The following is a 15,941-nucleotide window of genomic DNA, read 5'->3' as shown; positions in this document are numbered from 1 at the left end:
CTGTCCCCTCCCTCTGACCTGTCAGCCTCTGTCTGCTCCCTCCTCTGTCCCATAAGCCTCTGTCACCTCTGTCCTCTGTCCCATCAGCATCTATCCCAGGAGTGGACATACTTTTTTAATCCAGGGCCACAATGGGTTCTTAAACTGGACTGGAGGAGAGATCAAAAGCATGGATGGAGTGTTTGTGTGAACTAATAGAAATTCAAAGTAAACATCATTACATCACAGGGAATGGTCTTTTTTTTTCAGTAGTCCTATTCATTTCAAAGGGTCCGGATCCAGCCCGAGGGCCATAGTTTGCCTACAGTTGCTCTATCACCTTCCTCCTCCTCTGTCCATCAGCCTCTCTCCCCTCCCTCCTATGTCCCATCAGCATCTGTCCCATCTGCCTCTGTACCCTCTCTTCCTCTGTCCCATCATCCTCTCTCCCCTCCCTCCTCTGTCCCATCACCCTATGTCCCCTCTCTCCACCTCTTTCCCATCAGCCTCAGTCATCTATCCCATCACCTCTATCTCCTCCCCGCTCTTTCCCATCAGCTATTGTCCCCTGCCCCCTCTATCCCATGAGCCTCTGTCCCATCCTTCCTCCTCTGTGCCATCAGCCTCTATCCCCTCCCTCCTCTATTCCATTAGCCTCTGTCTCCTCCCTCTTCTGCACATCAGCCTCTGTCTCCTCCCTCCTCTGATCATCAGCCTCTATCCCCTCCCTCCTCTGTCCCATCAGCCTCTGTCCCTTCCCTCCTCCTCTGTCCTCTCAGCCTCTGTCACCTCGCTCCTCTGTCCCATCAGCCTCTGTACCCTCCCTTTCTCTGTCCCATCAGCCTCAGTCCCCTCTCTTCACCTCTTTCCCATCAGCCCTTGTCATCTCCCTCCTCTGTCCCATCAGCCTTTGTCTCCTCGCCACTCTGTCTCAACAGCCACTGCTCCCTCCGACCTCTGTCCCATTAGCCTCTGTCCCCTCCCTTCCCTGTCCCATCAGTATCTGTCCCCTCCCTTCTTTGTCCCATCAGCCTCTGTCCCATCAACCTCTGTACCCTCCCTTCCTCTGTCCCATCATCCTCTGTCCACTCCCTACTCTCTCCCATCAGCCTCGATCCCCTACCTCCTTCTCTGATCCATCAGCCTCTGTCCAATCCCTACTCTGCCCCATCTGCCTCTGTCCCCTCCCTCCTCTTCTGTCCCATCAGACTCTGTCCCGTCCCTTCTCTGTCCCATCAGCCTCTGTCCCCTCCCTCCTCTTTCCCATCATCCTCTGTCCATTCAGCCTCTTTCTCCTCCCTCCTCTAACCCATCAGCCTCTGTCCCCTCCATCCTCCTTCCCATCGTCCTCTGTCCCATCAGTCTCTGTACCCTCCCTTCCTCTGTCCCATCATCCTCTGTCCTACTAACCTCTGTCCCCCTGGTTTCTATCCCAACAGCCTCAATCCCATCAGCCTCTGGCCCATGAGCCTCTGTCCCCTCCCTCCTCTGTCTCATCAGCCACTGTTCCATCAGCCACTGTCCCATCAGCCTCTGTCCCCTTCCTCCTCTGTCCCATCAGCATTTCTCCATTCAGTCTTTCTCCTCCCTCCTCTGTCCCTTCATACTCTGTCCCCACCCTCCTCCTCTGTCCGATCAGCCTCTTTAATCTCCCTCGTCCTCTGTACCATCAGGCTCTGTCACCTCCCTCTTCTGTCCCATCAGCTCTGTACCCTCTCTTCCTCTGCCCCATCATCCTCTGTCCACTAACTCCTCTTTCCCATCAGCCTCTATCCCCTACCTCCTTCTCTGTCCTATCAACCTCTGTCCCCTCCCTCCTCTGTCCAGTCAGCCTCTGTCTCCTCCCTCCTCCTCTGTCCCATCAGCCTCTGTCCTCTCTCTCCAACTCTTTCCCATTTGCCTATGTCCCATCAGCCTCTCTCTCCTTCCCCCTCTTTCCCATCAGCCTCTGTTCCCTCCCTCCTCTGTCCCATCAGCCTCTGTCCATTCAGTCTCTTTCTCCTCCATCCTCTATTCCATCAGCCGCTGTCCACTCCCTCCTTTATCCCATCAGCCTCTGTCACTTCCCTCTGTCTTATCAGCCTCTGTCCCACCAGTCTCTGACACCTTCCTCCTCTGTCCCATCAGTGTCTGTCCTCTTCCTCCTCTGTCAGGTCAGCCTCTATCTCCTCCCTCCTCTGTCCATTCAGCTCTGTCTCCTCCCTCCTCTGTCCCATCAGCCTCTCTCTCCTCCCTCCTTTATACCCTCCCTCCTCTGTCCCCTGCCTCCTCTGTACCCTCCCTCCATTCTTAGCTCCATCTTCTGTCCAACAGCCTCTGTCCCATCAGCCTCTGTCCCCTCTCTCCTCTGTCCCGTCAGCATCTGTCCCATCAGCCTCTGTTTCATCAGCCTCTGTGCACACCTTTCTCTCCCATCAGCCTCTGTCCCCTCTCGCCTCTATGAAATCAGCCACAGTCCCATCAGCCTCTGTCCCCTTTCTCCTCTGTCCCATCAGCCACTGGTCCCTCCCTCCTCTGTTCCATAAGCCTCTGTCCCTTCCCTCCTCTCTCCCATCAGCCACTCTCCCCTTCCTCCTCTGTCCCATCAGCCTATGTCTCCTCTCTCCTCTGTCCCATCAGCCTCTGTCACTTCCCTCCTCTGTCCCAGCAGCCTCTGTCCCATCCTTCTTTCAATGTCACATCAGTCTCTGTCTGCTTCCTCCTCTATCCCGTCAGCCTCTGTCATTTCCCTCCTCTGTCCCATCAGACCTTTTCCTGGGGAGAAATGCCCTGTGCGTTGGCCAATGCCCTGGGTAGCTGTGCCAGCCCAGCGTGTCTGCATCTAACGTGTAGGTAGAAAAGATGAGAGAAAGAGGGGTACAGAGAGTAGGATGGAGATAACACGGGGCCGGGGGCTGCATGAAGGGGGGAGGAAGAGGCGTCCATGGCGAGCGGAGGCATCTCAGAAGGAGGCTATGATGCCCCAGTTCCCTCAGCCACTGCGCTCACCGCATGGGAAGAACACTTGGGGAGGGAGATCTCGCTTTCCCTCCTGTGCTCTGCACTTAGAATGGCTTGGAGAACAGAGAGGGGCTCATTCCCTGACACAGCTGTGTGTCTGCACCACGTGACACGGTGAAGGTCACTTGGTTCCAAACAGCTTACACTTTCTCCGTATTTGCCCTGTACTCCGCTGATGTACTAGACTGCCCCATGTTTAGTGCTTTATAATGGTGCGCATAAATCTGCAGTTCGCATGGGGCAACAGGCTGGGTCATCTCTCCTCCTGGGCATCCGCTGGGCAGCGTGGAGGCCAGGCCTGACACGCCTGGCGGTCAGCTGAGACCTAGATGGGCCTGTGGCTGAAACACACTATGCAGCCTCCACCTGGGGCCGGACTCCCTGGTGACAAGGTGGCGGCTGGATCCCAAGGGTGAGTTTCCCGCCTGTGCCTCAGCCTGGCACAGAGGCCCTCGCACTTCCTACTCAGGGGCGCCGCCAGAAAGCTGCCTGGTTCCAAGGAAATGAGTTCCATTGAGATGAGGAACGCCAGGTTTTCATAAAGCATTTGGGACCACAAATAATGCACATTCATGTGTGCGGGCCAAGGCTTGGCTGGGCCTTCTCTCTGCCATGTACGCTTTGAGGACAGGGGCCTATTCAATATGCACTCTTAACTAAACCACACTCTGTCCTGAAGTTCAGGCGTGGGCCTGCTGGAAGGTCACATTCAGTGAGGACGGCCGTGTTCACGTGCGGAGGGCAGTCCTCCTCCCTCCGCTTCCCACGAGCTCACATGTGAGAGCTACTCAGAGTTCACGGGTCAGTTCCATGGGGCCCGTGTTTAAATGGTCTGATTTCTCACTGCCTATCACCAAACTGTCTACCGTTTCCCCTCGAATATCCCTGCTGGCTGCTTTCCCAACCCTCCTTGGAAGAGATGCCTGAATAGAAAAGAGCAAATTGGTGATGGCTGCCTCTAAGAGACAGAAATCAAGTGGTTTAAGCACGCATAGCTGGAACGGACAGGAAGCATGGCTGCCCGTCTGTGCCAATGCTGAGAAGTGACAGCAAGTGGGGCCTGGGGACCCGTGAGCGTTCGCAGTGAAGCCGGTCATTGAACTGGGAGGCCCTGCGGGTCGAGCACCATCCTTTCATTAGGTGCTTCTTCCACTGAAATGTTAACAGGCCGCCGGCTGCCTGTGGTTTAGTTCATTGCCGAACTTTGCAAACTTGAGGAGACATTAGTTAAGAAGCTCAACTTATTCTAAGACTTGACCGAGCTATTTAAGCTCTTGAGAGAAATCCACACACAATAGGCATCTCATTCGAAAGTATTGGAGAGAACAGGGCGTGGACACACCTCCATGGAGTGGAATGGGGTGAGACACGCAGCCGAGGGGCAGGGTGTGACAGAGGGCCAGACCCCAAGCCTGTTCACACTCCTTCAGCAGGGCTGGTCGCTGGCACCTGCTCTCTTCAGGCTGATGAATGTGCGGGGTGTCAGGTGAAACCTACAGGAAGTAAACAGATGCACTCATCAAAATGCAGGCGGCCTGCCTCCAGGCTCCAGCTTGGGGGCCCTTGGGCACAGCCCCGGGGACTGACTCCCTCGGCCATCCCACTGCACATCCCACTGCAGATTGCCTGGTTTCTGAATCACAGGTGCTTCAGACTACAGACCATGTAACTTTGGAGAAAACTTGAACAAATGAATTGGATCCCTGGCTCTTCTCCCTCCCTGGCCCCGTCATCATCAGTAGCAGTGACATCAGAGCAGTGACCCTTCTGGACTCACGCCAGGACCCAGGGGCTGGCTGGGCTGTTACATTCATCTCCTCGTTTAACACTCGTGACATGCTCGGCCAGTGTGGCTCAGAGGTTGAGCATCAATCTACAAACCAGGAGGTAATGGTTCAATTCCCGATCAGGGCACATGCCTGGATTGTGGACTCCGTCCCCAGTAGGGGGTGTGCAGGAAGCAGCCAATCAATGATTGTCTCTCATCATAGATGTTTCTTTTTTTAAAATATATCTGATTGATTTTTTACAGAGAGGATGGGAGAGAGAGAGAGAGAGAGAGAGAGAGAGTTAGAAACCTCAATGAGAAAGAAACATCGATCAGCTGCCTCCTGCACACCTCCTACTGGGGATGTGCCCGCAACCAAGGTACATGCCCTTGACTGGAATCAAACCTGGGACCTCTCAGTCCGCAGGCCGACGCTCTATCCACTGAGCCAAACTGGTTTCGGCTCATCATTGATGTTTCTATCTCTCTCCCTCCCCCTTCCTCTATGAACTAACCACACACACACACACACACACACAAACACACATACACACATTTAAGAACAAAACAAAACTTCGCAATAACCCAAGCGGACTGACCCCAAATTCCAGAGAAGGAAGCGGAGGCTCAGAAAGGTTTAGTGAGTCCCCAAGACCACACAGCTTGGGAGCGAGGTCGTTGGGACCCCAGCCTGCGTCTGGGTCCAAGGCCACCCCTCTCATCCTCAGAATGGCTCTGGGTGCTTTCCCCTGAGAGCTTGCTACATACAGGTGTTTATCATGTCGACCAGACATCCGCCCTTACACACCAGGGCCTGGAGGGACAGGGCAGAAGCTACGGAGAGCGCGAGCAGGTGTGGGGGCACCGTGAGGGACCCTCTCCTCCTCTCTGTCCTGGCTTCATTGAGATAGAATTCCACCCCCTGGGATTCACCCATGGAGACTGTACAGCTCAGTGTCTGTAGTGTGTTCCCAGAGGTGGGCAGCCCCACCCCATTCAGTGTCAGAACTTTTCATCTTCCCCCAACACTCTGTGTCCTTCAGCTCAACATTGCATGTCTTGTCCTGTAATTTTTCAAAAAATGTTTATGTCCTCAAATGTGTCACTCTCTTATGTTATTGCTTCAGAATTGTGAGTCATCCTTACAAAACCTTTCCCCATACAAAATCCATGAGGAAATCGCCTTGTTTATGAAAATTCTCTGAAACCATAAAATCGCACAAATGGTCGGTTTGCTAACGTTCCTTGGAAACTTGCACCACTCCTCCCCCCACACCCTCGCAGCCCTCCCAGGGCCCCTCCAGCAGGAGCTCCCTGGGCAGTGAGCTGGTGTAGACACGGGGTGCACTGATGGAAGACACGACGCTTCCCCTATTATATAAAAAAAATCTCCCTGACTTTATTGAGGACGTATGTGTGGGACCATGTATGTGGAAGTGCCTCTGTGAGTTGGGTGAGGGATCCATCACATATGTTTCAGTATGAGTCAACCCCACAGTCTCCATGGCAGGACTTCTGTACCCAAGTCCTTCTTCACAGGCAGAGCTTCTGAACCCACAGACACAGACAGCGCCGACTAACCAGCCCCAATGTTGGCCAGGCGAAGGGTTCATGCCAGCAAGGACCCTGCCCTCAGGAATTTAACCGTGGCCTGGCCAGCCTGGCTCCATGGTTGAGCCTCGACGCATGAACCAGGAGGTCATGGTTTGATTCCCAGTCAGGGCATATGCTCAGGTTGGGGCTTGATCCCCTGTAAGGTGTGTACAGGAGACACCTGATCAATGATTCTCTCTCATCCTTGACATTTCTATCCTTCTCTCCCTCCTGCTTCCTCTCTCTGAAATCGGTAAAAACATTTTTAAAAAGATTAGTACTGTGCAATTTAAAATATATATTAAAATAATAATACAAATCTTTCAATGTTATATGAGTTTAAGGTGCTACTGACCCTAACCAACCATCCATTGGTGACTAAACTGTATCCGATATATCCATGCATCCATCTATCCTTCTATAGTGGAACGTTGGCTCTCAAACATCTCCATCTCAAACAATATGCTTTTCACCCACACCCTTTCATGCTGATCCCTGTATGATCAGTCACGCGTCTCTCAGGCAACAAACAAGGGAGAGAATGTGTGAGTGTGTGTCAGTTTATTGCTAAACCTCACGTTGCTAACATCTCAGGAAATGGTGCTGCGAAAATTTTCCTGTTTTTTGCTTTTGTTGCTGCTCATTATTATTACACTAGAGGCCCAGTGCACATAAGTTTGTGCACTTGCGGGGGTCCCTCAGCCCAGCCTATGCGCTCTTGCAGTCTGAGACCCCTTGGAGGATGTCCACCTGCTGGCTTAGGCCCGCTCCCTGGGGGATTGGGCCCGAGCTGGCAGTCAGACATCCCTCTGGCAGCCTGGCAGCCCTCGGGGGATGTCCACTTGCCAGTGGAGAGCAGGCCTAAGCTGCAGTCGGACATCCTTAGCACTGCTGCGGAGACGAGAGAGGCTCCCACCACCACCGCTGTGCTGGTAGCCATCAGCCTGGCTTGTGGCTGAGCAGAGCTCCCCATGTGGGAGCGCCCTGACGACCAGAGGGCAGCTCCTGCATTGAGTGTCTGCCCCCCGGTGATCAGTGTGTGTCATAGTGAACAGTGATTCCCAGTCGTTCTGCTGTTAGGGTCAGTTTGCATATTACCCTTTTATTTCAGAGGATAGAGGCCTGGTGCATGGGTGGGGGCTGGCTGGTTTGCCCTGAAGGGTGTCCCAGATCAGGGTGGGGGTCCTGCTGGTTTGCCTGGCCAGCCTGAGTGAGGGGCTGATGGCTGTTTGCAGGCTGGTCACACCCCCTTCAGGGTGGAGGTCCCCATGGGGTGCCTGGCCAGCCTAGTGGAGGGGCTGATGGCCGTTTCTAGGCTGGCCAAGCCCGCCGGCAACAGAAGCTCCCAGCATCTCCTTTTTTTCTTTTTTTTATTCTGGGATTTATTTACCTCCTATAATTGAAACTTTGTTGCTTTGAGTGGAGCTCAGAGCTGGCCACAGGAAGATTGCCTTCCTCCATCATTGGGGCAACCAAGCCTCCTGCTTGTTCCAGCGCCATTGCTGCTGGCTGCCATCTTGGTTGGGTTAATTTGCATATAGTCGCTATGAATGGCTGGTGGGCGTAGCTTAAAGTGTAGCAAAGGTATGGTCAATTTGCATGTTTGTCTTTTATTAGTGTAGATTTTCTTTTTTTACTGTACATTTCGTTTCCTTTTTGTCAAATCCTCATTTCCATTTCATGTCCTTTTTGTTTTTAAGGTGTTCATTTATAGGTTAAACTGTATATTAGACATGTGTTGTATAGGAGAAACATTCAAACAGGAGGTCACTTAGAGGTCTGCAAGGCATTAATTCAATTTACCTTATTTCTAAAGGAAAGCAGGATTCCGGTCTAGAACAGCCTTCCAGAACGAAACAGGTTCGCGAACGGAGGTTCCACTCACTGTATTCATTATCCAGTTAATCTGTATGAGCATCTACAATGTGTCAGACACTCTGCTATGACTGTGAGGGTCTTTTATATGTTTATGTTATCCACCATGAGGAAGATTCTGAAAACATGTATTATTGGACACGAAATGCTAATTTTTAAAATGTTTTTAGCCTGAAGGGTTAGGAGCCAGGAAAGCAGTCTTTGACTTTTCTCTTTCCAAAGGCGCCTTTTGTCTGGAAGCTTTCAACCCTCTGCCCAGCTCAGGAAGAGGAACGAGTAAACTTCCATTCACGACCCGGCTGGTTTTGCTCAGTGGATAGGGTGTCGGCTGTGGACTCAGGGGTGCCGGGTTCGATTCCGGTCAAGGGCATGTACCTTGGTTGCGGGCACATTCCCAGTACGGTGTGTGTGGGAGGCAGCTGATCGATGTTTCTCTCTCATCCATGTTTCTAACTCTCTATCCCGCTCCCTTCCTCTCAGCAGAAAAATCAATAAAATATATTTTTAAAAAAACTTCCATTCACTAATGTACTCTGCAAAAGTCAGCATGATGTATGCTGCTTGCTTCTTGCTCAGATACTCAAAGTCAGAAGGGACTGTGTGATTGCTTTGGGATGGAGTTAAGTCCAGATCATTGTATTTGTCCTTAGTCATTTTTTACCAGTCCGTCTCTTCCCTGACATGATTCATACGGAGCCTGGACTGGATTCTTTAAAACACATGAGTAAGTGAAGAGAAAGACAGAAACATGGGGCGAGAGCATGAACTAACACCAAAATAAATGAATGCATCCTCTCTCTCTCTCTCTCTCTCTCTCTCTCTCTCTCCTCTCTCTCTCATGCATGAACACACCCCTGAGGATTTCAGTCCATTAAATGACAATGAACCAGGTCTTGGGCTGAGAGCAGTGCCTCCCGCGCCACCCCCCATCACCCGCCCAGGCGGTTCTGAATATTTTTAAAAATCAATTCATAGACTCCTCCGCAAGCTCGCTCCCAGGGAATATTTGCTATTGGGGCTCAGCATGAGGACCTGAGTCCACCTCACACGCCTGGGGGCCCTGGTCCCAATGAGATGGCTCCTGGAGAGCGTGACGCGGTGTGTGTGTGTGTGGGGGGGGGGGAGTGAGGCTCAGTGCAGAACAAAGTACAGCCCTTAACTCTCCGTACCTTCCCACCATTTTGCTCTCTGTCATGTTTTCCAGGGACCCTCAGAGCCTAGACCCGCCGGAGGTGAGCTACGCGAAGCTGCAGTATGCAGGCTGGGGCCCCAAAGGCCAGCAGCTGGTAAGCAAGCGCTTTTGCGGCCGCGTGCTCCTGGGATGGAGGTGACGCCTTGTAGCCTGAACATATCTCACCCTGGTCTGCGTGCCTGAGTGGCATGTGGATAGCACAGCAGGGTTTCTGCACGTGGACAACGTCGGTTTCTTTCCTGATAGAGGATCCTCTTAAAACTGGAATCGGCCCTGGATGTGGTCTCAGTGGTTAGAGTGTCGGCCCACCAACCGAAGGGTCTCAGGGTCGATTCCAGGTCAAGGGCACGGACGTGGGTTTCAGGTTCGCTCCCTGGCCGGGTTGGAGCGCACCTGGGAGGCAAGCAATCGATGCGTCTCTCTCACATCAATGTTTCTCTCTCTGTGTCTCTTCCCACTCTCCTTCCCTCCCTTCTACTCTCCCTAAACGTCGATGAAAAAATGCCCTCGGGTGAGGAATGGAACCGCGTTTGCTTTGGTTTCCATGTACACTGTCCTGGGCCTGGTCCCCCGTTCCTGTGGGCGTGACTGCAGATAAAGCTCATGGTGAGGCCAGCGAGGGAGGCCTGGCGCTGCTCACGGGGCACTGGCACTGCTGGCTGTGGCACTGGCACTGGAATGCTGGCTCCTTTCTCTGGCGGGTTTGGTGAAGAAGGTAGATCTGCGGTCACAGTTGGGCTCGGCCCCCAGCCTGGAGCAGCCTCGGGGGCAGGGTCCCAGGGTGGTGCACCTCTGGGCTCTGCACCCAACGCCCTCATGGTTCCTACTCCAACTGGCAGCACAAGCTGTTTGAGGGCACCTAGGGGCAGGGGCCTGGTGAGAAGCCCTGAGTGAGGCCGGGGTGTGGGAGGGCCTGGTGAGAGGCCCTGAGTGAGGCCAGGGTGTGGGAGGGCCTGGTGAGAGGTCCTGAGTGAGGCCAGGGTGTGGGAGGGCCTGGTGAGAGCCCCTGAGTGAGGCCGGGGGTGGGAGGGCCTGGTGAGAGGCCCTGAGTGAGGCCGGGGGTGGGAGGGCCTGGTGAGAGGCCCTGAGTGAGGCCGGGGGTGGGAGGGCCTGGTGAGAGGTCCTGAGTGAGGCCAGGGTGTGGGAGGGCCTGGTGAGAGGCCCTGAGTGAGGCCAGGGTGTGGGAGGGCCTGGTGAGAGCCCCTGAGTGAGGCCGGGGGTGGGAGGGCCTGGTGAGAGGTCCTGAGTGAGGCCAGGGTGTGGGAGGGCCTGGTGAGAGGCCCTGAGTGAGGCCAGGGTGTGGGAGGGCCTGGTGAGAGCCCCTGAGTGAGGCCGGGGGTGGGAGGGCCTGGTGAGAGGTCCTGAGTGAGGCCAGGGTGTGGGAGGGCCTGCTGAGAGGCCCTGAGTGAGGCCGGGTGTGGGAGGGCCTGGTGAGAGGCCCTGAGTGAGGCCGGGGGTGGGAGGGCCTGGTGAGAGGCCCTGAGTGAGGCCGGGGGTGGGAGGGCCTGGTGAGAGGCCCTGAGTGAGGTCAGGGTGTGGGAGGGCCTGGTGAGAGGCCCTGAGTGAGGTCAGGGTGTGGGAGGGCCTGGTGAGAGGCCCTGAGTGAGGTCAGGGTGTGGAAGGGCCTGGTGAGAGGCCCTGAGTGAGGCCGGGGGTGGGAGGGCCTGGTGAGAGGCCCTGAGTGAGGTCAGGGTGTGGGAGGGCCTGGTGAGAGGCCCTGAGTGAGGTCAGGGTGTGGGAGGGCCTGGTGAGAGGTCCTGAGTGAGGCCGGGGGTGGGAGGGCCTGGTGAGAGGCCCTGAGTGAGGTCAGGGTGTGGGAGGGCCTGGTGAGAGGCCCTGAGTGAGGTCAGGGTGTGGGAGGGCCTGGTGAGAGGCCCTGAGTGAGGTCAGGGTGTGGGAGGGCCTGGTGAGAGGCCCTGAGTGAGGTCAGGGTGTGGGAGGGCCTGGTGAGAGGCCCTGAGTGAGGCCGGGGGTGGGAGGGCCTGGTGAGAGGTCCTGAGTGAGGCCGGGGGTGGGAGGGCCTGGTGAGAGGTCCTGAGTGAGGCCGGGGGTGGGAGGGCCTGGTGAGAGGCCCTGAGTGAGGCCAGGGTGTGGGAGGGCCTGCTGAGAGGCCCTGAGTGAGGCCGGGGGTGGGAGGGCCTGGTGAGAGGTCCTGAGTGAGGCCGGGGGTGGGAGGGCCTGGTGAGAGGCCCTGAGTGAGGCCGGGGGTGGGAGGGCCTGGTGAGAGGCCCTGAGTGAGGCCGGGGATGGGAGGGGCTGGTGAGAGGTCCTGAGTGAGGCCGGGGGTGGGAGGGCCTGGTGAGAGGCCCTGAGTGAGGCCAGGGTGTGGGAGGGCCTGCTGAGAGGCCCTGAGTGAGGCCGGGGGTGGGAGGGGCTGGTGAGAGGCCCTGAGTGAGGCCAGGGTGTGGGAGGGCCTGCTGAGAGGCCCTGAGTGAGGCCGGGGGTGGGAGGGCCTGGTGAGAGGCCCTGAGTGAGGCCGGGGGTGGGAGGGCCTGGTGAGAGGCCCTGAGTGAGGCCGGGGGTGGGAGGGCCTGCTGAGAGGCCCTGAGTGAGGCCGGGGGTGGGAGGGCCTGGTGAGAGGCCCTGAGTGAGACGGGAGGGGAGGGTGGGGGGGCAGGATGAGGGAGGCGGGGGTACTGGGGTTTGGTCCAGGCTGCCCACTGAGTTCCCGCGGGTCAGCTCTGCCACTGTCCGGCTCTGTCAGCTGGCCGAGCACTGAGGGGAGGACGGGGTAAGAGGACCGCCCACGTCTGCCCCCTCTCCAGCCCATGTTGTCTAAGCCCTTTATTTCAATAGATCATACTGAGCCTCCCCCCCTTGCAGGAAGTCTGCCCCCTGCCCCCCGTTTTGATGGTCACGTGTCTCCGTTGCTGCCTTCAAGTCGCCATCTCCTTCTGCATCTTGAAGCTGACGGTCTCAAGCTGCACTTAAAGACCCTTTTCCTAAAACGGCACAGAAGCGGGCCTTTCGGTGAGCGGTGAGCGGTGAGTGTGCACTGGAGGTCCCGGAGATGAAGCCAGGCCTGTTTCCGCTCAGGGAAACCTCTTTCCTGGTTGCGTATTCATTCCACTGCCTCGAATTGATTTAAAGAAACAGGAGTATGTGGGTGACAAACTATTTGAGCTGTCACTGAAGTGTCCCTGATGCTGAGAACCTGGTAGCAGTTTTGGAGAAGCAGTCAGCTGACCCGCATGGAAGTGTGACGGGGCTGGGAGGGCGTTGGGGCGGACGCCGATCCATCACTCGGTCATGGCAAGGGGACAAATCCACCTTCCCCGACGCTCCAACTTACGGAGAACCAAGTGCAGTTTCACAGGAGTTGGTGGATATGAAGCCATTAGACTAGTGGTTCTCAACCTGTGGGTCGCGACCGATTTGGCGGTCGAACGACCCTTTCACAGGGGTCGCCTGAGACCATCCTGCAGATCAGATATTTACATGACGATTCATAACAGAGTGACATGACAGTTATGAAGTAGCAACGGAAATAATGTCATGGTTGGGTCCCAACATGAGGAGCTGTGTTTAAAGGGCCAGCAGACTGAGAACCACTGGATTAGACAGAGGCCAACAGCCAGGAACTGAGCACAGGTTCAGGAGTTCCCTCCAGTGGGAGGCGGCTGATGCGCTCGGGGGCTTCTCAGTTTTTACACTTTGGGGACGTTGAGCTTTCAATCGTGCAGCTCTCGTACTGAGAGGAGCAGACGCTGGAACTCGCCACCTAGAGCGCGTCCTGTGTGGAGGCGCTGGCACAGGTGTCCCTTGAGGGGCGGGTGGCTGTTCAGGCTGGCGGGCCGCTCCGCCTCCGTGTCCGCGACTTCGCTTCACTGCCGTGGAGAGAAAGCAGTGGTAGACGGACAGACACAAGTGGAAGGCATGTTCCAATAAAACGTTATTTACCAGGACAGGAGTGGGCAGCGGCTGAGGTTTGCTGAGTCCTTGGCCATCTTGGCTGTGAAAGCTGACCTAGGACCAGCTCCCCACAAACAGGCCGCCAGACAGCTCCCCGCGGACAGGCCCCCGGACAGCTCCCCGTGGATAGGCCCCTGGCGCTCCTTCTCTCGAGATGGAAACCCACAACCTGCGAGCAAGCCTCGCACACTAAGGTTCCTCGTTGCCCTTTTATCCTAAAAGGTAACTGAAAGGGCGGTTTATTGCGGAGCCTATGTGGGCCGCCTGCCGGGCCCCATGAGGCACAGCCTGACCACGCTGCTGGCGGCCTCGGGCACCGACTCCCCAGCCCACAGAGGGAGCCCGGCGCAGGCCGCCACCCGCCCGCAGCCCCCGGACCAGACCCATGTGGCAGCAGTGGCGGCGGGGTGGGGCACATGCCCTCGCCTGAGGAGATGGAGGAGGAGGCGATCGTCAGCGCCCCCAGGAACGAGACGGACGATGTGGACTTCCTGTCTGGGCTGGAACTGGTCGATGTGCTGGACCCCCAGCAACCGGACTGGCCCCTGGAGCCCGGGCTCAGCTCGCCCTGGTGGGGGCTAGGACTGCGGCCTCCATCTTGCCCTGGGTCCTCCATTTTTGGGGCGGCCGCCATGTGCTCAGGAGAGTGCCTGCTTCCCAGAAGCCCAGGCCCCTACTGGCCACGCCCGGGCATTCTTTGAACTAACCAATGTCAATCAAGAGACGTGCACGCCATAGAGATGACCACATCCTGTGTAACAAGACCCGACTCACGCCTGGCCAATGGGCGTGGCCCACAGTCCCCTCCCCTGCCCTTTCTATAAAACCCACAATCCCATCAGGCCTTGCTCTCTCTCGGCCACTGGGGCTTACCGTTGCATTGGTGAGTGTGGTTGATTAGCCGAACTAGTTCGAAATGAAGGACTCTTTGCTTTTGCATCGGACTCGCTGGCTCCCTGGTGGGCATTTTGGGAACCTTGAAATCTGGGCACAACAACATGCAGTAAACAAGATTTCAAGAAAAACAATTTGACCTATAACTAGAGGCCTGGTGCCCAGATTTGTGCACCAGTGGGGTCCCTTGTCCCTCTCACCATCCGGAACCCCTCAGGACATGTCTGAGCCCCACAGGCCAGAGGAGGAACCCCCACGGTGGCCTCTAGTATGCATATAAGATTTTTGGTGAATCTCTTCCCGCCCTCCCCCAACCCCTTCCCTCTGAGATTCATCAAGCTGTTCCATGGTTCCATGCCTGTGCATTGAGCCTCTGCCCCCTGGTGCTCACTGCTTATCATAGCACTGGTCCAACTTTCGCTTAGGCTTTTATATATTTACATGTTATGTGCAATAAACATTAATATTTCAAGAAAAACTTTTTAAAAAGAACTAGAGGCCGGGTGCACGGATTCGTGCACCAGCGGAGTCCCTCGTCCTGGCCTGGGCCCTCTCACAGTCCAGGACCCCTCAGGGCAAGTCGCACTGCTGGTTTCAACCCGATCCCTGCAGGTAGGCTGAGGGACCCAACCGGGGGCCTCTAGTGTGCATATAAGATCTTTGGTGCATCTCTTCTCACCTTCCCCCTTCCTCCTTCCCTCTGAGGTTCATCTGTCTGTTCCATGTTTCCATGCCTGAGCTTTGAGTGTCTGACTCCTGGTGGTCAATGTGCATCATAGCACTGGTCCAAGGGTAGCTTAGGACTTTATATACACTGAGTGGCTAGATTATTATGACCACCTGATGTGTGTAGGCAAATAAGCCATACACTGCATTGTTTGGGATATGGAAGCTGAAGGCCTGGTCGAACGCCTTTGCTGTCTGCAGTTACCAAGATAAAACATCTCCAATTTGCACAGGAACACAAGGATTGGACAAGTTGAGCATTGGAAAAAAGTCATGTGGTCAGATGAATCATGTTTCCAGTTGCATCAGCAGATGGCAGAGTGAGGATTTGGTGGAAACAACATGAAAGCATGCACCCCACATGCGTGAGTACAGCCCTTCAAGCTGGTGGGGGCAGCGTTATGGTTTGGGGCATGTTTTCCTTGGCATGATTTAGGCCCTTTAATTTGCGTGGAACAACATCTGAATAGCACAACATACCTAAGCTCATCCTGTCTTGTTGATGGCGTATCCCAATGGCGTCTTCCAACAAGACAGTGTGCCATGATGGTGCTCGTATGGTGCAGGAGTAGTTTCAACAACATGAGGGAGACTTTACCTTGCTTATGTGGCCCCCACAATCACCAGATCTCAATCCAATTGAGCATTTGTGGGACGAAGTTAAAAGAGCCATCAGGCAGCTGGTTCCACAACCCTCAAATCTCACAGAACTGGACAGTGCTATTCATCAGGCATGGTGTCAGATTACTCACATCACCTTTTAACATCTTGGGGAGCCATGCCAAGATAATTCACCGCAGTACTGAAGGCAAAAGGTGGCCCAACGAAATACTGATGGTGTTGTCATAATAATCTGGCCACTCAGTGTATATAGACTAGTGGCCCGGTGCCCAAAATTCGTGTGTGGGGGTGGTGCGGTGTCCATCAGCCCTGCCTGCACCCTCTCCAATCTGGGACCCATTAGGGGTGGTCTGACTGCTGGTTTGGGCATGATTTCTGGGA

The sequence above is a fragment of the Myotis nattereri genome (genome assembly GCF_964212035.1).
Source record: "Myotis nattereri genome assembly, chromosome: 10".
In the NCBI taxonomy this organism is placed as follows: domain Eukaryota; kingdom Metazoa; phylum Chordata; class Mammalia; order Chiroptera; family Vespertilionidae; genus Myotis; species Myotis nattereri.
Note: the sequence above shows the minus strand (reverse complement) of the source record.